Genomic DNA, 23,045 nt, shown 5'->3' with positions numbered 1-23,045 from the left:
GGACAGTCAGCGTCTTAAGGACGATGACGAAGTCGAAACAGTGGTGATGCAGTGGTTTACAAGTCAGGCAGCAGATTTCTATGAGGAAGGTATTCAAAAAGTGGTACAACATTATGACAAGTGCCTCAATATTGATGGAAATTATGTAGAAAAGTAGATTAAGGTACAGGCTTTCATGTAAAAATAAAATTATTGAGATATCTTAGCACATCTTTTTTAATTTCAAAATGGTACTTACTTAAAAACACACCTTGTACTACACACTAGCAGACTTATTTTGTCCTGCAACGCCCTCTTTTTCTGTGATAGTTTTCTTTTCATGTCCACTTTGATTTGTCCAGCATGTGTTATTTTGCTTCCAAGGCAGCAGAATTCTTTAACTTTATTTTCTTCATGTTCACCAATTTTTATGTTAAGCTTATTGCTAGTCTCATTACTGTTACTACTCATTACTTATGTCTTTCTTTGGTTTACTCTTAATCAATGGTGGGTGTGCTCATTAAACTGTTCATTCCATTAAAGAGATGCTGTAATTCTTCATCCTTTCCAAAGAATAGTAATGTCTTCAGAGAATCTCATCACTGATCTCTTTCTACCCAGAAATTTAAACCCATTCTTAAATCTTTATTTTATTTTTGTTACTGGTTCTTCAATGTATAGATTGAACAGCTGGAGCAAAAACTGTATCCCTGATTAACACTCCGTATAAATGAGCACTTCATCCTTGGTCTTCCATTCTTATTGTTCTTTCTTGCTTTCTGCATATCCATCCTTCTCTACAGATTATTCCTATTTTCCACAGAATTTTGAATGTCTTGCACCACTGCACATTGTCAAATGCTTTTTGTAGGTTACAAACCCATGAACATACCTTTATTTTTATTAAGATTTGCTTTCACAACATCATAACTGCCTCTCTAGTGTCTTTATCTTTCCAAAAGCCTAAGGACTCATCATCTAACTGATCCTCAATTTTTTCCCATTCTTCTGCATACTAGTCTTATCAGAAACTTTGGTGCATGAGGTGTTAAGCTGATTGTGTGGTAGTTTTCTCCCAAAACTTTGTCTCCTATTCCTGTTCCTTCCCCTGCTATCACATTACAACCCTGCATGATTATTCAATTATCCTCTACCTTTACATACTGCATTACTCATTCAGTATTTTCACATGTATCCTTTAACTACTGCTGTTGGCATTGGTTTGTTGTAGATTCTAATGGGAACAATCTTATCACGGAACTGTTCGCAATAACTCACTGTCTACCATACTATTTTATTCATAATAAATTCTACTGCCATTAGATCATTTTCTGCTGCTGTTGACATTGTCATGTAGTTGTCTTATCAGAAATCCTTATCTTCTTTCTAATCCACATCACTGACCCCTACTATATCTAGACCGAGTCTATGCATTCACATTTGCATATTTCTTAGCTTCCGTTACTTATTCACACTTTTGACATTCCACACCCCACCACACCGAAAGTAACCGTTTCACTGGTAATTCAATCAATGAAGAGGTATTAAACTGAACTGGAAAGAACGAGGCTTTATTGTAGGGGGAGACTTAAGCCTAGATATGAAGTTTCAAATGAGTATAGGGAACAGTAGTTATGTAGATATGAAAATACTTGCACAAGATAGTCTATGATGGATAGCTGCATCAAAGCAGACTTTGGTTTGATGACTATAGCAATAACATAAAAAACTGCAAAGTTCTGCATCAGCCAAGATTATTTCTCTTGAGAAAATATGCCACTAGAGCTTAAAGTGGGAATTACTTCAGACACACTTGCAACACATTACAATTTTGTGCTAGGCCTCAAGTCAAATGGCATCTTTTTCATCCTCGCATCACACTGCCTCTGTAATGCAGGGATCTGAGCTCAAGTCTTGGTTTAGTACACCTTATTCAACTTATTGTAAATATTTTCTTGCTAAATAGATTCATGCTGTAGGACTGCATGTAGCTTTTAGGGCAAAATAAGCAACTGCATATTACTACACAGAAGAATTCCACATCTTTTGTGATAATGTGCAAGTTCTGAAACCTATTCAATATATTTAGGCTGCAGGGGAATATTACTACATATTCAAAGCCCTCGTTTTCAACCTGTAGATTCCTCAGAAGGGCTACACATGTAAATATAGGAAACAAGTTTGCATAGGAGCCTAAGAGACTTGCATGAGGGCCATTGCAAGAAGTATGATTATATTTTCATCCTATGACTATGGTATTAAGTCACAGGACCTAAAATCATTCTCAATTTGGTACTCATTGTTGGTGCTTGTATGGTGGGTGCTTCCATAACCAAGGTATGCAAAGTGTTTAGTGTTTCAAGAAGCACCATATCAATGATTTATACTGCATCGATGGGGAAGCAGAAAAACATCATCCACTGAATCACAATGAGGATGAAACTGTGTGTTGAATGATCAGGACAGATGGCCATTGAAGAAGACTGTGACAAAAAATAAGAGGATGACAGCTGCAAAAATCACTGCAGAACTGAATGCTTCAGTCACAAATTCTGTCTGCCCCAAAACAACATGAAGGGGGCTCCATAAGCAGAGACCTGCAGTGGAAGCTGGAATTCCAGAATCACTCCATCAGTGATGCAAATGCCCGTAACACAAAAATATGACACCGAAGCCATAAGACCTCGACTGTGGAGCAATGGAAAAAAATTATTTGATTGGCCAAGTCTTGTTTCACACTGTTTACAACTTCTGGTTGAGTTTACACCATAAGAGTGAAATATAAGGTGGTTCAGTGCTGATTTGGGCAGCTATATGATAATATTCCATAGCCTCATAGTTTTTCAGCAATGTCACAATTCTGCTCACTCTAGGATATTTTGGCTCAACACCCACCTATTTTTGAGAAAATCACCCCTAAAGGTTATGATGAGCAATTAACTCAAAATTGTTCACTCCCAGTAGCTGAGTGGGCAGCGCAACAGCATGTCAAACCTAAGGGCCCGGGTTTGATTCCCGGCTGGGTCAGAGATTTTCTCCACTCAGGAACTGGGTGTTGTGTTGTCCTAATCCTCATCATTTGATCTCCATCAATGTTCAAGTCACCAAAGTGGCGTCATATCGAAAGACTTCCACCCAGTGAATGGTCTAACCGATGGGAGGCCCTAGTCACACGACATCATCAACTCAAAATTGGTGAGATCGATAGATAATTGTAAATAGAGCATTTTTCATCATCAGGTATGGGGTCCACAAATATATACTTTTCCAGAAATCAGGGAAAGAAGCTCTTACAACTGCCACTTATGTATACACATGGTAAACACCTTTTGCTGAGAGCGCCGACAGGGTAACGACCAAGGTAACTGGCTGGGAAGCAGATAACCCAGAATTGAATCTTGAGGAAACCTAGTGGATCTTATTCTTCTTGTTTGTATTTCTCCTTATCTCAACTGATAGGGACAGGAGAGATAATAAGATAAGTAAATCAATAAGGAATGATAAAAAGGTAGGCAAATAAATTTCTCAAACCTCTTGGAATAGTAAACAAGTAAAATCTTACTTCTGGTCACTTTACAATGGCTCTTCCAGTCACTGTTATGTGTTCTCACTTTTCTTCAATTAACCAGATGAATGGATGCAGTTGGCTATCTGTGGTCCCTCATGAGGAATTCTCAGTGCTCTTACTCGGAGTTGCTTTCATGTGACAAGGTTTAAAAGTTTAATTCTTTACTAATTCATGCCTTTTGGGAAATTAGTTTGCCTACCTTATTATTATTATTATTATTATTCGGTGTTGAGTTGTGTACTTTATTAACCCTCCAATCCATACAAATTCTGGTACAAAAAAGTACAATTCAAAAAATGAAAAACGTACAGTTTCCTTGAGATTTGATCCCAGGTTATCCACTTCCCAGCCAGTTACCTTGGCAATTGCACTACTGGCACACTCGGTGAAAAGTGTGTACCATGTGGGTACATAAGCAACAGTTGTAAAAGTTTCTTTCTTCGATTTCTGGAAAAGTATGCATTTGCAGACCCCATACCTGAGGACGAAAAATGCTCTTTTTACAATTATCTATCTATCCCACAAATTTTGAGTCCATTGCTTATCATAGCCTTTAGGATCGATTTTCACAAAAACGGGAGGGTGTTGAGCCAAAATACCTTTGTTTTAGGTTGTTCACAAGTGACCTGCCAAATCTGAGCCAAATTAGTTGGCCGTGTCTGAGGCCTTCCCCTTGTAAGCCACTTGTATCTTCCTAAGTTGTTACTCTACACCAGCAATGCTTATTATTATGTCATCTATACAGGAATCTGTCTGATGGGCAAATAATGTTATGTTCATATGATTCTCCTCTGTGAATGATTTCTTAAATGAGAAATTTAAAGCTTCAGGTATTATTTTGCTATCTTCAACTGTAGTTGTTGTATGCTTCACACATAGATCTCTTCACAGATGAACAAATAACTAATAACTTTTACCTGTCATCAATTGTGCATTCTCTTTTGAACCAAGAGTGTCACTGCCTCTGCTTCCTCAGCATCTTCCTAATTTCATTATTAAAACTTGGTGGGTCTTTTCCATCCTTTATCCTCTTAGTAGGTACATAACTCGCCAAACCACACCTGCTTAAACTTTGCCTCTAATTCCTCTACATTCAATTTGCTGGAACTAAGTGATATCAGTTCACTGTCTAAGTGAGATGCCAACAACTGCTTATATGCTCTACCTAGCAGAAACACTCTCCTAGCATTCTTTATTGATTTCTGAACTTCCATAATCACAGTTGCTATAAAGTCATTATGGTTGCTAAACACCATTTCTATACTGTTATTGTCAATAAGGTCTGGCATATTTTTAGCTGCAAGATCTAAGATATTTCCACTGCGTGTGGGCTGCCAAGCTGTCTGCTCAAGGAAGTTTTCAGAAAAAGCCTTCAGAAGTATTTTTGATGACTGTCTGCCTGTACCCCTTGCAATGAATCTATAGACATCCCAGGCTATACTCGGTAGTTTAAAGTTGCTTCCAACTAGTATTTCATGATCTGGATATTTCCACACTGCTGACCATAGACTTTCTTTGAATAACTCTAGAACTGTCACAGCAGAGTTGGGTGGCTGATAAAAACATTCAACAATTAACTTAGTTTCATCTAGACCTGTTATATGTGACCAGATGATTTCATTGCAACACTCATCTTCAACCTCAATACAGACAATATTTTTGTCATTTGCAAGAACATTTCCCCTCCTGAAGGATTGACCTCGAGCGATGCAAACGTGTTACCACCTGCCACTCACCCTGCTGTGAGGTTGGATCCACCATGTCAGGTAAACTAGGAAGAGGGTAAAACAAGTGACACCTGTGGTGTCCCATGTGATGAGCCAGATTCTTCACCACCACTGCACCCTGAGTCTGCAGCCTGAATGTGACTGACCATAGCCAACAGCACATTCAGCTGTTTGTGAACTGTGGACAGTTCCTTCTGCATCTGTACACAGCACGTACATATTCTAACCATCCTAGAAAGACTAACTGAAGAAGTAAACTATAAAAGCAGACAGATTCCTAGATATGCAATTTGCTATCCCTCTGATGTGTCAGGACAAAAGAAGATTAGATTAGATTAGATTAGTACTTGTACCACAGATCATAAATACGACACTTTGTAATGATGTGGAACATGTCAGGTTAATAAAAGGTGTCTATACAAGATATTACATTAGACAAAATATCACATGACACTCAACAATTTTTTATTTATTTATTTATGTTTTTGAGGTTGGGAAATTACCCACTTAATATATCCAAAAATTCATCTAATGAGTAGAAGGCGTTGCCATTAAGAAATTCTTTTAATTTCCTTTTAAATGCTATATGGCTATCTGTCAGACGTTTGATGCTAATGTGGAACATGTCAGGTTAATAAAAGGTGTCTATACAAGATATTACATTAGACAAAATATCACATGACACTCAACAATTTTTTATTTATTTATTTATGTTTTTGAGGTTGGGAAATTACCCACTTAATATATCCAAAAATTCATCTAAAGAGTAGAAGGCGTTGCCATTAAGAAATTCTTTTAATTTCCTTTTAAAGGCTATATGGCTATCTGTCAGACGTTTGATGCTATTAGGTAAGTGACCAAAGACTTTTGTGGCAGCATAATTTACCCCCTTCTGAGCCAAAGTTAGATTTAACCTTGAGTAGTGAAGATCTTCCTTTCTCCTAGTGTTGAAGCCATGTACACTGCTATTACTTTTGAATTCGTTCAGATTGTTAATAACACATTTCATAAGTGAATATATATACTGTGAGGCTACAGTGAAGGTTTCTGGCTCTTTAAATAAGTGTCCGCAGGATGATCTTGGATGAGCCCCAGCAATTATTCTGATTACACGCTTTTGTGCAATGAACACTCTTTTACTCAATGATGAGTTACCCCAGAATATGATGCCATATGAAAGCAGAGAATGAAAATAGGCATGGTAAGCTAATTTACTCAGATGTATATCTCCAAAATTTGCAATGACCCTAATAGCATAAGTAGCTGAACTCAAATGTTTCAGCAACTCCTCAGTGTGTATTTTCCAGTTAAACCCCTCATCAATGCATACACCTAGAAATTTCAAATATTCTACCTTAGCTACTGATTTCTAATCGAAGTCTATATTTATTAATGGGGTCATTCCATTTACTGTGTGGAACTGTATATACTGTGTTTTGTCAAAGTTTAATGAGAGCGCATTTGCAGAGAACCACTTAATGATTTTCTGAAAAACATCGTTTACAATTTCACCAGTTAATTCTTGTCTGTCGGGTGTGATAGCTATACTTGCATCATCGGCAAAAAGTACCAGCTTTGCATCTTCGTGAATATAGAATGGCAAGTCATTAATATATATTAAGAACAGCAGAGGACCCAAGACTGAACCTTGCGGCACCCGATTCTTGATTGTTCCCCAGTTTGAGAAATCACCAGTTTTCTGCATATTATGTGAACTGTTTATTTCAACTTTCTGCACTCTTCCAGTTAGGTATGATTTAAACCATTTGAGCACTGTTCCATTCATACCACAATACTTGAGCATATCTAGAAGTATTCCATGATTTACACAATCAAAAGCCTTTGATAGATAACAAAAAAATCCCAACGGGTGACTTCCAGTTACTCAGAGCATTTTATATTTCATTAGTGAACGTATATATAGCATTTTCTGTTGAAAAACCCTTCTGGGAACCAAACAGACATTTTGTTAATAGTTTATTTTTACAAAGGTGTGAAGCTACTCTACAATACATTACTTTTTGAAGAATTTTGGATAAGGCAGTCAGAAGAGAGAGTGGGCGGTAGTTGTTGACATCAGACGTATCCCCTTTTTTATACAGTGGTATAACAATGGCATACTTCAGTCTATCTGGGAAAATATCCTGCTTCAGAGAGCTATTACATATGTGGCTAAGAATCCCATTTATTTCTTGGGAATAAGCTTTTATTATCCTGTTCGAAATGCTATCAATCCCATGTGAGCTTTTATTCTTGAGAGAGTTTTTATCTTCCTAATTTCAGATGGAGAGGTAGGTGGAATTTCAATTGTGTCAAATGGTGTGGGTAAGGCCTCTTCCATTAACTGCCTTGCTTCTTCTAATGAACATTTAGATCCTATTTTCTCTGCAACATTTAAAAAATGATTATTCAAAATGTTTTCGACTTCCGGCTTGTTGTTTATCAAGTTTCCATTCGCTTTGATGGTGATGCCGTCATCCTGTACTCTTGGTTGTCCTGTCTCCCTTGTAATGCATGATCACATCCCACTCCATCATGGTTACCTGAACTTGGCACTATTTTGCAGGAAGAATGGTATAAGACTCCCTTGAAAACCAACCAGGACCTGAATTTATCCATTCAGAGATGTCTGAAAAGCATTTTGGATACCAATGGTTTTCCTTTGCCATATTAAGAATGGTTAGTGTGTTGTGTTTTTCATGTTTCCCCATTTTTGTCCATCCTCAGCAACTTATTAAGTTTATATTACATTTCATTTTTTGATTTGACACAAATCAATTTTAAAATATTTTTTTGTCTGAGTAAATCATCCTTTTTTTATGCTTGTTGTTGTTGTTGTTGTTGTGGTCTTCCATCCTGACTGGTTTGATGCAGCTCTCCATGCTACCCTATCCTGTGCAAGCTGCTTCATCTGCAAGTACCTACTGCAAGCTACACCTTCTGAATATAATTAGTATATTCATCTCTTTGTCTCTCTCTATGAATTTTATCCTCCACGCTGCCCTCCAATACTAAATTGGTGATCCCTTGACACCTCAGAAAATGTCCTATCAAGCAATCCCTTCTTCTAGTCAAGTTGTGCAACAAATTCCTCTTCTCCCCAACTCTATTCAGTACCTCCTATTTAGATACATGATCTATCCATCTAATCTTCAGCATTCTTCTATAGCATCACATTTGGAAAGCCTCTGTTCTCATTTGACTAAACTATCTATCATCCATGCTTCACTTCCATGCATGGCAACACTCCATACAAATACTTTCAGAAAAGACTTCCTGACACTTAAATTTATAATCAATTTGACAAATTTCTCTTCTTCAGAAACGCTTTCCTTGCCATTGCCAGTCTATGTTTTATGTCATCTCTGCTTTGATCATTATCAGTTGATGATGCTTATGCTTGTACAAATGGAGTGGAACACTCAGGGCATAAATTATTGTGAGCTATGAACTTTGTATTCCAGAAGTAAGGCACATACAATTTAATTGTTTCTAAAAGAAAATATTTCATGGTGTTTGTTAAATAGGTCTACATCTACATCTACATTTATACTCCGCAAGCCACCCAACGGTGTGTGGCGGAGGGCACTTTACGTGCCACTGTCATTACCTCCCTTTCCTGTTCCAGTAGCGTATGGTTCGCGGGAAGAACGACTGTCTGAAAGCCTCTGTGTGCACTCTAATCTCTCTAATTTTACATTTGTGATCTCCTTGGGAGGTATAAGTAGGGGGAAGCAATATATTCGATACCTCATCCAGAAACGCACCCTCTCGAAACCTGGCGAGCAAGCTACACCGCGATGCAGAGCGTCTCTCTTGCAGAATCTGCCACTTGAGTTTATTAAACATCTCCGTAACGCTATCACGGTTACCAAATAACCCTGTGATGAAACGCGCCGCTCTTCTTTGGATCTTCTCTATCTCCTCCGTCAACCCGATCTGGTACGGATCCCACACTGATGAGCAATACTCAAGTATAGGTTGAACGAGTGTTTTGTAAGCCACCTCCTTTGTTGATGGACTACATTTTCTAAGCACTCTCCCAATGAATCTCAACCTGGTACCCGCCTTACCAACAATTAATTTTATATGATCATTCCACTTCAAATCGTTCCACACGCATACTCCCAGATATTTTACAGAAGTAACTGCTACCAGTGTTTGTTCCGCTATCATATAATCATACAATAAAGGATCCTTCTTTCTATGTATTCACAATACATTACATTTGTCTATGTTAAGGGACAGTTGCCACTCCCTGCACCAAGTGCCTATCTGCTACAGACCTTCCTGCATTTTGCTACAATTTTCTAATGCTGCAACTTCTCTGTATACTACAGCATCATCCGCGAAAAGCCGCATGGAACTTCCGACACTATCTACTAGGTCATTTATATATATTGTGAAAAGCAATGGTCCCATAACACTCCCCTGTGGCACGCCAGAGGTTACTTTAACGTCTGTAGACGTCTCTCCATTGATAACAACATGCTGTGTTCTGTTTGCTAAAAACTCTTCAATCCAGCCACACAGCTGGTCTGATATTCCGTAGGCTCTTACTTTGTTTATGAGACGACAGTGCGGAACTGTATCGAACGCCTTCCGGAAGTCAAGAAAAATAGCATCTACCTGGGAGCCTGTATCTAATATTTTCTGGGTCTCATGAACAAATAAAGCGAGTTGGGTCTCACACGATCGCTGTTTCCGGAATCCATGTTGATTCCTACATAGTAGATTCTGGGTTTCCAAAAACGACATGATACTCGAGCAAAAAACATGTTCTAAAATTCTACAACAGATCACCGTCAGAGATATAGGTCTATAGTTTTGCGCATCTGCTCGATGACTCTTCTTGAAGACTGGGACTACCTGTGCTCTTTTCCAATCATTTGGAACCCTCCGTTCCACTAGAGACGTGCGGTACACGGCTATTAGAAGGGGGGCAAGTTCTTTCGCGTACTCTGTGTAGAATTGAATTGGTATCCCGTCAAGTCCAGTGGACTTTCCTCTGTTGAGTGATTCCAGTTGCTTTTCTATTCCTTGGACACTTATTTCGATGTCAGCCATTTTTTCGTCTGTGCGAGGATTTAGAGAAGGAACTACAGTGCGGTCTTCCTCTGTGAAACAGATTTGGAAAAAGGTGTTTAGTATTTCAGCTTTACGCGTGTCATCCTCTGTTTCAATGCCATCATCATCTCGGAGTGTCTGGATATGCTGTTTCGAGCCACTTACTGATTTAACGTAAGACCAGAACTTCCTAGGATTTTCTGTCAAGTCGGTACATAGAATTTTACTTTCGAATTCACTGAACGCTTCTCACATAGCCCTCCTTACGCTAACTTTGACATCGCTTAGCTTCTGTTTGTCTGAGAGGTTTTGGCTGCGTTTAAACTTGGAGTGAAGCTCTCTTTGCTTTCGCAGTAGTTTCCTAACTTCGTTGTTGTACCACAGTGGGTTTTTCCCGTCCCTCACAGTTTTACTCGGCACGTGCCTGTCTCAAACGCATTTTACGATGAATGTCTCTGTGCCTTAGAACAGAACCTAATGGCTATGTAACAAAAATTACATAGGGTGCAGTTACCAGTCATTAAACTCTGCATTTTATGATCAAAGAAAATTTTTTCACACTTTGTGTGTCTAAATCTTCTGAATCACACCCACATTAAAACCAATATAAAATTTTCCAAGTTTCTACAGCCATTTAAGAAAATATTTTCGTGTATTACTTTGTGAAACAAAATATAAATTAACACAGGATTTGATGTTCAAAAACTGCCTTTCCAGAAAGTAAAAACTACACACCATAGGTCATCCTACAGAAGCACAGAAATGAGAGAACACTGTTTGAGAAAGGTAGACCTGAGTGAGAAAAGTTTAAATAAAGCTGCAGACACACACACACACACACACACACACACACACACACAACCAAACAACCAATCATGCATGAGCAGCACCTATCAGATAGAGGGGGTCTGACAGCCGATCAGTTCCAGTCATTCCACCACGAAGGAGGTACATGGCTCGTGTTGTCTGTAGTTAAACTATGCCTAGACGGTCAATACTGTGGTTCCATTGTGTCCACATTGTTTCTTTGTGCCAGGAAGGGCTCTCAACAAGGGAAGCTTCCAGGCGTCTTGAAGTGAATCAAAGTGGTGTTGTTCAGACATTGAGGAAGTACAGAGCACCAGAAACTGTCGATGACATGCCTTGCTCAGGCTGCCCAAAGGCTACTACTACAGTGGACGACTGCTACCTATGGATTATGGCTTGGAGAAACCCTGACAGAAATGCCACTATGTTTAATAACACTTTTTGTGCAGCCACAGGACAACGTGTTAAGATTCAATCTGTGCACAATAGGCTGCATGATGCCAACCAACTCCCGACATCCATTGTGAGGTCAATCTTTGCAACCATGACACCATACAGCGTGGTACAGATGGGCCCAACAACTTGCCAAATGGACCACTCAGGATTGGCATCATGTTATCATCACTGATGAGAGTCACATATGCCTTCTACCAGACATTCGTCGGAAATGTGTTTGGAGGCAACCTGGTCAAGCTTAATGCCTTAGACCCACTGATGTTATGGGGTGGCATTATGTGGTGCTGATGTATGCCACTGGTAGTCATGGAAGGCACCATAATGGATGTACGATATGTGAATACCATCCTCCGATTGATAGTGCAACAATATCGGCAGCATACTGGCTAGGCATTCATCTTTATGGATGACAATTGGCACTCCCATCATGCATATCTTGTGAATGCCTTCCTTCAGGATAACAACATCACTCGACTAGACTGGCCAGCATGTTCTCCACACATGAACCCTATTGAACATGCCTGGGATAGGAATGAGAAGTTTGGAAGGTAGGAGACGAGGTACTGGCAGAAGTGAAACTGTGAGGACGGGGCGTGAGTCGTGCTTGGGTAGCTCAGTTGGTAGAGCACTTGCCCGCGAAAGGCAAGGTCCAAGTTCAAGTCTCGGTCCGGCACACAGCTTTAATCTGCCAGGAAGTTTCATGCCTGGGATAGATTGAAAAGGTCTGTTTATGGACAACATGACGCACCAACCACTCTGAGGTATCTACTCTGAACTGCCATTGAGGAGTGGGACAATGATGAACTTGATGAATACAGGCATGCATCAAGCAAGAAGACATGCTACTGGGTATTAGCGGTACCAGTGTGTAGAGAAACCTAGATCACTACCTCTGAAGGTCTCGCTATATGGTGCTACAATTTGTAATGTATGGTTTTCATGAGCAATAAAAAGGGCAGAAATGATGTTTATGTTGATCTCTATTCCAATTTTCTGTGCAGGTTCCCAAGCTCTTGGAACTGAGGTGATGCAAAACTTTTTATGATGTGTGTGTTTGTGTGTGTGTTTGTGTGTGTGTGTGTGTGTGTGTGTGTGCATGTCTAAAACTGCAAGAAGACAACATGCAATGAAAGTCAAATTGACATGAAGTGAGTATATCAAAAGCTTGGGTGCCCAAATGATTAGCACTTCAGCACAAGCATGGACAATGAGTTGAAGTAGTGCAATCTACAATCTGTGTATAAGGGAAGATTATACAAAACGGTTCTCATTGAGAAATGACATCTGACTGGTGTTTGCTTGTGAGAAGATTATGTTATGCCTAGTGTAAGAAGCAGAAATATCAATTGGCAAGTGTCAGCAATCAACAGAAGCAAGATTGTGGCCTATGAAGCCTGCAGTTTTTGCTGGTTGCTTGCTCACTCATGTGAGATCATACAGCTGTAACAGATACTTGGAGTAAGCAAATGGGTTTCCAGAAAGAAATTTCCACTCTGCACTAGAATGTGTGCTGACATGAAACTTCTTGGCAGATTAAAATTGTGTGCTGGTCTGAGACTCAAACTCAGGACCTTTGCCTTTTGCAGGTGAAAGCTCTACTGACTGCGCTACCCAAGCACAAGTGACAACCCATTCTCACAGCTTTACTTTCACCAGTACCTAGTCTCCCACCTTCCACACTTCACAGAAGCTCTCCTGCAAAACTTGCAAGACTAGCACTAGAGGAAGACAGGAAGTGAGTTTGTTTAAAGCAAAAGTATCCACACTGGGAACACCACATATGGTCAGTACAGTGATCATAGATGTGGCTTCCCTTGATGCAGCAGCAGTGAGTGGAGTACCACCAGTGGTATTTGCAACAACAGCAATAGTTGTTGGAGTGGCACCACATTACATTTTCAAGTGAGTCCAGGTTCTTAGTACACCATCATGAAGGGCACATCCATGTGTTGAGGGTCCAAGGTGAAGAAAAATTGCTAGACTGCATTTCATTCAATTCAACATATGGGCACAAAACTGGTGTGATGGTATGGGTTGCCATTGGGTACACAACATCACCACCTCTGAATTGTTCAGAGTGGTGGCTATGCCAGATATTCAAGTCCTACATCACATTGTCTTTCAAGAAAGCGACCTAACAATGGATATTGATCATGCTGTCATGAGCTACCACTATACACAGGGCATTTGACTGTTATCCTGGTCAGCACACTCTCCAGATCTCCAAAGACTGAAAACAGTTGATTTTGGGGTGCTGTACCACCGACCAGCCACAAAAATTAATGAATTTTGGTGTACAGTTGAAGCAGTATGGAATGACGTTATTAATCTGCATCCATCCTCAGTTTGTCTTAATGCTCAGCCAGGTTTCTGTCACTGTTGTTATCAGTGATGGCAACTCTCTCTCTCTCTCTCTCTCTCTCTCTCTCTCTCTGTGTGTGTGTGTGTGTTTATAGCATCTAATATGTCTAATATGCACTAGAACTGAAAATATATTTCTATTCATTAACCAGTTGATAGAATATTACTTAATCAGCTCACAAAGAAAGTAATAAAAAGTTAACTATTCACTTACAGTGTGATCATTTAACATAACTTGTTCCGTTTCAGCAATGTCATGATGTGACTGTGTCTCATTGTTTATGACTTTTGATGCTGATCTCTCTGTTGGATGCTGATTTATTGAACTGCTTGCCACCAAAGTCACTTCATTTCTTGAGAACGATGATCTAGCATCAAAAATACAATATTACGATCAATGTTGCACAAGAGTAAAAATACTATTGTGACTATGTTTTTGAGCAAAAAAAATATTTATGTTGTTTTACTTAAAAACATAATACACTGACAGAAATAAATCTTAACACAAAGAAAGAGCTTTGTGAGATAAAGAAAAATTGGTAGGTCTGCTTCTACATCTGAAAGATAATGTCTGTTGAAATTTTGCACAAGTTGCATAAGAGTGGGATTGTAATGGTTATGATTATTAGCTGCCTTTAAGATTGGATGTAGTGAGTCAATGTTAGTGAAGAATCTCTTTATGATGTCACTGAATTCAAACAAGGTCAAGTAATAAGGCTATGAGAAGCTGGATGTCCCTTCTGCAATATTGCAGAAAGACTTGGCAGGAAAGCAGCCCTGTACATGATTGCTCGCAGCAGTGGTCATGGGAATGTATGGTTGTAAGGAGACCAGGCTTCAGAGAACTACATGGCACTACCAAGAGAGAAGACTGTCACATTCCGCATATGGCTGTGGCACATTGTATGGTGTCTGCAGCAGCAATTTGAGCATCAGTTTGCACCAAAGTGACACAGCAAACTGTTACAAATCAGTTACTTCAAGGATAACTCTGAGCCAGGTGCCCTAGAGTGTACATAACCCTCACACCAAGTCACCACTGTTTGTGACTTCAGTGATGTCAAGAAAGAGCTCATTAGAGGGCAAAGTGGAGGTCTGTTGTGTTATCTGATGCAAGCAAGTTCTGGCTTAATGCCAGTGGTGGCTCGGTGTTGGCTGGAAGGAGGCCGGGTGAGCACCTGCCACCAGCCTGTCTGTTCTCTAGACACAGTGGACTTACACCTCAAGTTATAATCTTGAGTGTGTTCTCGCATGAAAGTAGGAGCACTTTCATGGTTATCCCTTGCACCTTGTCTGCAAATCTGTACATCAATCTGGTGATTCAACCTGTTGTGCTGCCATTCATAAACAGTACTCTAAGGGATCTTTTCCAACAGGATAACACACACACACTGTTGTTGCACCCCAACATGTCCTACAGAGTGTCAACATGTTGCCCTGGCCTGCTCATTCATTAGATCTGTCTCCAATCAAGCACATATGGGACTCCTGCATCATGCACAATCTCATCTGGTGTGAGATGTTCTCTGGGGGGGGGGGGGGAGGGGGGATTCACCAGGGGCTGAACCACACAGTAACCTTGGGTTCTGTGTGGGGCGGCGGAGGGATGAAGTGGACTGCAGTAGTTGTCTTGGAGTTGTGGACCACTGCGGCTGCAGCAGAGACAGAGCCACTCCATTGTTTCTAGGTCCCCGGTTCTCATAAAATACAACACAATACAATACTAGTATTTCACATTTCTGATGGCTTTTCTTGCACTTACATTGACCTGCGATTTGCCACATTAATCAGTTAACTATGTTACATAGACAAATGCGTTCCGGAAATTTCATTATTCTACGGTAATTATATCTTGGTGTTGGGATTTTTTTTAAGCCATCACTGTATTTATTGACCATGGAAGTGTGTTAAAATCAGATCAATGAGTAACTATGTTTAGCTGGTTAATTTATTATTAGTGTAGATTGATGCATTGCATCCATTAAAGAAACAAAATCAATACAACACAGGGCTGTTGTTGGTACTAAGTATATTTTGTTTTTATTATATTGTTAGATGCAGAACAGTACCAAGAAATGTTAAATTTTTCTGCAAAATATTTTTTTGCAAGAGAATAAACTATTAATCCTTTAGTAGCATAATACTCTCATTTTCAGATAACTTGTCATGAAGGGGATTCACATGAACAACATTTCAAGACATTAATTACATACAAAAATATAAAAACATAAAGAAACAGAAGGAATAAAAGTAATAAAATACATTGTACATGAGAAATTAATTAAGAGAAAGATTTGTGCAAAATGAGTGGTGTTTTTGTTGCATACTGACCAAAAGTAAAGCCAAAAAAAAAAAAAATTTTTTTCTATGTGATATTTAGACTGTTTTAAAAACAATGCATTTGACTTTACTACAGATAAAATACGGAGCCAAAACTTCTTTGCCACAAAGAAACCATTAACCTAAGTAGTGGGCTGAAGCACACATCTATTTACAAACAAAGTTTAGTTTCAGATGCTGACAAAAGTGTCGCTTGTTTTTTCCCCACAGTACAGTTTCTTCTTACTGATACGATTTCACAATGTAAAACAAAAGGTGAATAATATCATGCTAGTCTCTTGGATCCCGATTAACTGTGTGAAAAACAGTGTAGAAAGTGCACTGAATTGTAAAAGGAAAAAAAGCCACCTTTCATCAGGACAGTGCATTTACCTCCAAAGGTTCTATGGAAAGTATAAAACTGGGAATTTCTTTGAATATCCATTCTGCCGATAATCTAATGAACACTCCAATGACGATACAATGGCAGCCATGCATAGGTATTTAGCAGATTATCCTAAATCATTGTTATGGCATGAAAGATACTCAAGGGATAAATGATGTGATGGGTAGCACGTATAAAAATGAGTGCACTTTTGTTCTATAAGCACAGTATTTCACTCTCAGGTAAAAAAATTTTCTCTTTGTCACAGTACTTTGCCAGCAGATGCCTGGAGGGTATGGTGTCTGATTCTTTCTGTTTATAATTATTTCTCCTCTGGCTTTCTACTGGTTTACATCTGCTTTAAACCTGAGATGATGTCCTTCTACTGAATCATCAAACCATTTATCCTGTTTTCTGTTTGCTATCATTTACACTTAAAATTAACAGCTAGTGGAGGTTCACATTTCATTTTAAATTATTACCAAAATTTCATTACCCAATACTCATATAATGATTCCAGTGTGACATTTCTTACCTGTTATGAGTAAAGTGAGTTTCTCTTGTACACCCTAAATTAATTTCCAGGTTTCTTGTGTACAATGTCAAATTGTTTCTTTGCTTTCATTCTAGTTATATTTGACTGTGAAAGCTACCATTGTAGCAATTGACATAAATTTAGGTCTCTGTTTTATGTTAGTGCCGTATTTCAAATGTTTTCTTTTCTTTCACTGCACTCCACATTTACATTGTACAGTGGTGACTCATTCTCTTCCTTGTTACTGATACTCTTCCATATTTCCTTCTCATTATACACAAATGTTACTCAAAATTCATACAACTTTGCTTTAATTATACATCTACTTTTTTCTTTGTACCTCATTTCCATAACCATATTATTCTATAAATTCCTTAAGCCAATATTTTCTATATTTTATTCAGCTTTTTTAAGGTATGCTCAAACTAATATTCCTATTAATTTATCCGGAGTACAGAATGCTTTCATCACATTGCTTGAAGCATGGCTAGCCATGCACACAGTGCATTCTCTATAACCACAGAACAATCTATAATTCAATCTTAATTTAAAAACAGTTGATGAGTTTTTAATATTTTCAGATGAAAGGTGGTATTTTTATGAGAGGGAAAATGTAATTAGTTTTGTAATAAATTAAACAAGTAGACTGTACATTACTTAATGATGCAATAATGCAAGGCACATATGGTGAACACTTTTTTTATCTCCTTTACCTGGGAACAGCATACACAGTCATAGTAAGGGATGACATAATAGGCATAAAGGTTATTCATGAAGTTGCAGAACAACTGGAAGGTATCCATGTGAAAGCTTTAAACTGAATGCCAAGAATATTGTAGGACATTTTTGAAGGTAGACATGCAGTTTCTCAATAATGTAAAGTGCAATAAATGTTAGATAACATCTCTCAGACAAGAATATGGACTTCTCCATTGGAACTGACTCAAGAAAAATAGTTCAGATCAAACTTATATTTTCCACAAAGAAAAGTAGTAAGAATAAATTCCGCAATAACTTCTTGTTGAAGTTTAACATCTAACATAGGAGTTAACAAGACCTAAATTTCAGTCAGTATGTATAATGAAGAAAGATGTCATAAGGGTTGGTCCTATATTGTAAATACATGTGGTAGTCACTTCTATGGAGGACTTTGGCTTGATGTGGTATTTGTTTCTATTATGGTTTATGCTCCAATCTAACTGGTTCTTACTTGTTTTATCATTTTAGTTTTTCCACAATTATTAGCTTTTCTACAGTTGTTTCTCACACCTCAGTTTCCAGTTCACTAGTGAGAGACTAACAATTTCAAGATTTATGTCTCTATAATAAGTAATACCTGTGTTATCTACTGGAAAAATAAGTAAAGCATTATTTCCAGTTAAGTGATGTATATTCTCATTCACATGCACAAGAAGCTACAGTCCCCTACGTAATACAGTTAAATATCTAGCTGTAACATGAATTGGAATGAGCCTGTAAGGATTGTAGCAGGGAAATTAAGTGGTCAACTTTGATTCGCCGGGAGAGTCTTAGGAAAATGTGGTTCACCTGTAAAGAAGACCACATATAGGGCACTAGTGTGACCCATTCTTGAGTATTGCTCAGGTGTTTGGGATTCACACCAGGTTGAATTAAAGGAAAACATGAAAGCTATTCAGTTGAGGGCTGCTAGATTTGATACTGGTAGGTACGAACAATATGAAAACATAATGGAGATGCTTCAGGAACTCAAGTGGGAATCCCTGGAGGGAAGGCAAAAGAGGAACACTACTAAGAGAATTTGAAGCTGATTGCAGAATGATTCTACCACTACCAATGTACATTTTGGGTATGAACCACAAAAACAACACAAGAGAAATTAGAGCTTGTATGGACTCATTAAGACCATCATTTTTTCCTGCTCTATTTGTGAGTGTAATGGGTAGGTGAGTGACTATAAGTGGTACAGGATGCTCTCCACAACACATGGAACATGGATTATGTATGTAGATGTTGAATCATTTTAGAATATTTTATGAGACCAGTAAAGTCTTGAATTTGTGTTAGTTCATCATTTTAGAATAGTGCATATTACAGCTATTGTTCCAATCATGACATAGCTACTAATTCCTTGCTAATGATTGTACAGTGGGTTAGTAACTGTTAAGCCCACATTACAGTGGGTGTACATACAAATTGATAGACTTGCAAATCATAAAATTCAATGCAGCACATAGTGTTCATCTTTCATCACATTCAGAAAGTGCTTACAAAATATTATCAAGATCACGGCATCTCACCTCTGTTTTCTTGAATCCTTGGTGCTGTTCGGTTTCCTTTGTGATGGTTTTTTAGTAACATTTCGCTTCCTTGTTGGTGCTTTACTTGTCTTCCTTTTCTTATTCTGCAATACATTATATACACACAACATTTATATTAATAAAAAATACTTAAGGGATCTACATGTTTCAAACAAAACTAACAAAATTAAACATTCAGTGTAAGCATTCACCTGCCTCATAGACAGTACAGGCCTACTGATGTGCAAGAAGTTACAATAATTAATGTCTGGAGCTTGGTAATGAGGATGAAACATGTACCTCACCACAAATCACCACCAATAGGCACCCAAAACATTCACTACTTTCAAATTTAGCTATTAATTCATTCACACATTGTTTCTCATAGATGCCATTGTAGAAGAGAACCACCATGGAGGTAGAACAAGTCAAACTACACATTACCACCGAAATACTGCCATGTTGTACTACTCCTGTGGAACAAATTAACAATAATTGATAACAAATGTTTAAGCTATTAATTGACAGTGCCTGCTATGCTCAGCTTATGTTTTAAGAAGCAGTAAATTAGTAACTAACAAAATTAATTGTGCAAGTATTAATTACTTTTGTATGATTTACCAAAAAACTGTAAACGACTTCATTGCTATGCTCTGTGTAGCATTCAGTCACTGTCAGCCATGAGAATGAACTGAAAATATTTCCAAATGATTACTTTTTAGAAACAGGAGGTGGGTCTGAGTGTATCTCATTGCTTTCAATGATTGCATTTCTAACTTGTTTTCCAAGAGACAGGTCTTCCAGTGCTTTAAGGAGTACATATATGAAGAAGTTCTTTTGATGATTACATTGGCCAGAGCACCCAGCAACTACTGGAAAAAATATTGTGTTTGGATAATGACTGTAGAGCAGACACAGTTCACTAATTGGTGAATGTGGCACAGTTTTGTACTTATATTTATAACTAGAGACCAGATTATATGCATTTGCATGTTGCTTATGCATTTGGATATTTGGCTCCCTTTCACTAGTTATTGCACATTTTAACTAAAAACTAGTGATGATGCATACTGTTGCTCTATGTTTACAATATTTTAAAAATTTAGACAGGCAGTCTCTAGCCTGATCTAGTTTTGATGTCTCACAGATTGACTGTGACCTAGGACAGTGTGCAGTCACTAAACAAGAGGCCACTGCCTAGTGAAATCATTACAGAAGAGGAACAGGAACAGGCAGACAGAGTCAATGCTCCTGTGCCTGTGCCACCGGTTAATCCGGTCTGCTGTCATACTGTACATGTCAGCAACAATTAAATTAAACTACACAAGCATTTAGTTAGATGTCAATTTTTTCAGTTTAGCTTCCATTTACTTGTATACAGTTAAACGTGTTAACAACTTGTAGTGTGTAATGTGTTTTGCACCATGCTGCCCAAAAAAAGAAATGTCATTTCGTGGCTAGCTGACCATCCTGGAACATTTACGTATGATGGAATTGTTTTATATCATTGAGTTTCTGATAAAAATGATTCATGCAGAAAAAAGTTTCAAATAGACCAGCATGTCAAGATAAGTCTTCATATCACAGCAATGCAGAAGAAAGGACCACTACGACAACTTCTGACTACAGAAAGTTGCAGTAGTGGGGAGTTGTCCAAAGGTAACCAAAACAAGTTGGTTTAACATGGATCTATGTGAAACATTCATTGCAAGTAATATTCCTCTACAAAAACTTAGAAACCATATCCGCAAAGGATTCCTGCACAAATATTGCTTAACCCTTGAGTGGGTGCGCCATTCCTAATAACACGAGAGGGCGCACAGCGCACTTTGTTCACATGAAAAGAGTAGATTTCCTTATGTTACTGAGGTAAGTCATGTATGATTAAAATCACAGTTTAATCTTAGTTTATTTAAACAAGGAGAACATAAACTTACATAATATGAGCTAAAATACTGTTTTATTAAAAATTATGAAATATATTTTCACTATAATTTTCTGTTGTCTGTAACAGGTGTTAATGAGACAGTAATGACACATTTGAAGCATTAAGCAGTGCAGTTGCATCATATCTCAGTCAGCTGCTTATTCCATCACTAACTATCTCGTAGACAACTGCCTCAATGTGGGATAATGTTGGTACTTCAAGACTGCGGTAATTTTTTAGAACTGATTGTAAATTTTTTCTTGCCTTTTCTCGCTTTGTATTTTATATTACTGCTGCTCACTTGAACATATGACAATACAATTTATCGCTGTGTTACTTGAAGCAATACTGAAGGAATAGGTATAGGTTTGCAGTTGTGAAACAAATATGGAGTCACACAAAATCATTTTATTTTTGGTTGGCACACTTTATACACAGGGACGCCTGCTCAAGGGTTAAATCCAAACATACCAGATGAATCAACATTGAGTAAAATTTATGTACTAACAATTTATGTAAATGTTCTGGAAGAAATATGACATGAACTCCAGGAGAGCATTATCTGGGTTTCAGTTGACAAAACCACAGATACTTGTGGCCACTACATTGCGAATTAAATTGTTGGCACTTTAAAAGAAGAGCCTTCCTTCTTCTTCCTATTTATAGGCGTGCAAAGAACTTGAAAAACTAAATCATTCTATTATTGCCAGATTTGTGAATGAGGGAATTAGAAAAAAAAGTTCCAGAATCTTATGCAGATGAAAGGGTGTTTGTGTTTATTTCAGATGCTGCTCCCTATATGATCAAACCAGGAAAATCCCTCTGAGTATTTTGTCCCAATCTGATTCATGTGACGTGCTTTACTCGTGGAGTATATCACCTTGCTGAAGAAGTTCGTACCAAGTTTTTGAATGAAAATAAACTGATTTCATCCTCAAAGGAAGTGTTCCTAAAGGCTCCTGTTCACATCAAAACTTACAAAGAAAAACTACCAAATGTGCCATTACCTCCTGAACCAGTGGTAACTCATTGGGGTACGTGGATCTAAGCTGTGTTGTTTTACAATGAACATTTTGATTCTGAGGCCATTAGAGGGACTCCGATAGTGCAGAGGCTTTGGCAGTTGGCCATTGCAAGTAGGCTTTTGATGATGAGTATTAAAAAAGATAATGCTGTGATTAGCCCTCATTTTTCCCATATACCTGTAAATACTAAAAAAAACTTGAAATCCATTCAGTTAATGAATACAATTATTCTAGTGAACTCCTGAGTGCTGGAAGTATTCCCAAGAAAACTTAAAGAAAAGTTTGAAAACATTTTAAACAATAACCCAGGCTTTGAAACCTTGTGCCAAATTGATAGTTTTATTAATGGGAGGGGTGAAATTTTACCAGAAACAATGAGTACCAACACAGCACCTAGATTCAAATACTGCCCAGTTACCTCAGTTGATGTAGAATGTCCTCTTTCTGCTTACAAAAATGTTTTGAGTTATCAAAGACACAAAATTAATACCAAACATTTGGAACAGTACTTGGATGTTTATGTTTACAATCACAGAAAAATGTAAAATAAATTGTAAGTGATGCTTTGGTCTAATAGTATTAATTAAAAGTTAATTTGTTCAAAAACTTT

Source organism: Schistocerca nitens, chromosome 3 (assembly GCF_023898315.1).
Source record: "Schistocerca nitens isolate TAMUIC-IGC-003100 chromosome 3, iqSchNite1.1, whole genome shotgun sequence".
NCBI lineage: Eukaryota > Metazoa > Arthropoda > Insecta > Orthoptera > Acrididae > Schistocerca > Schistocerca nitens.
The sequence above is the reverse complement of the archived record's forward strand: the minus strand, read 5'-3'. Positions refer to the sequence as shown.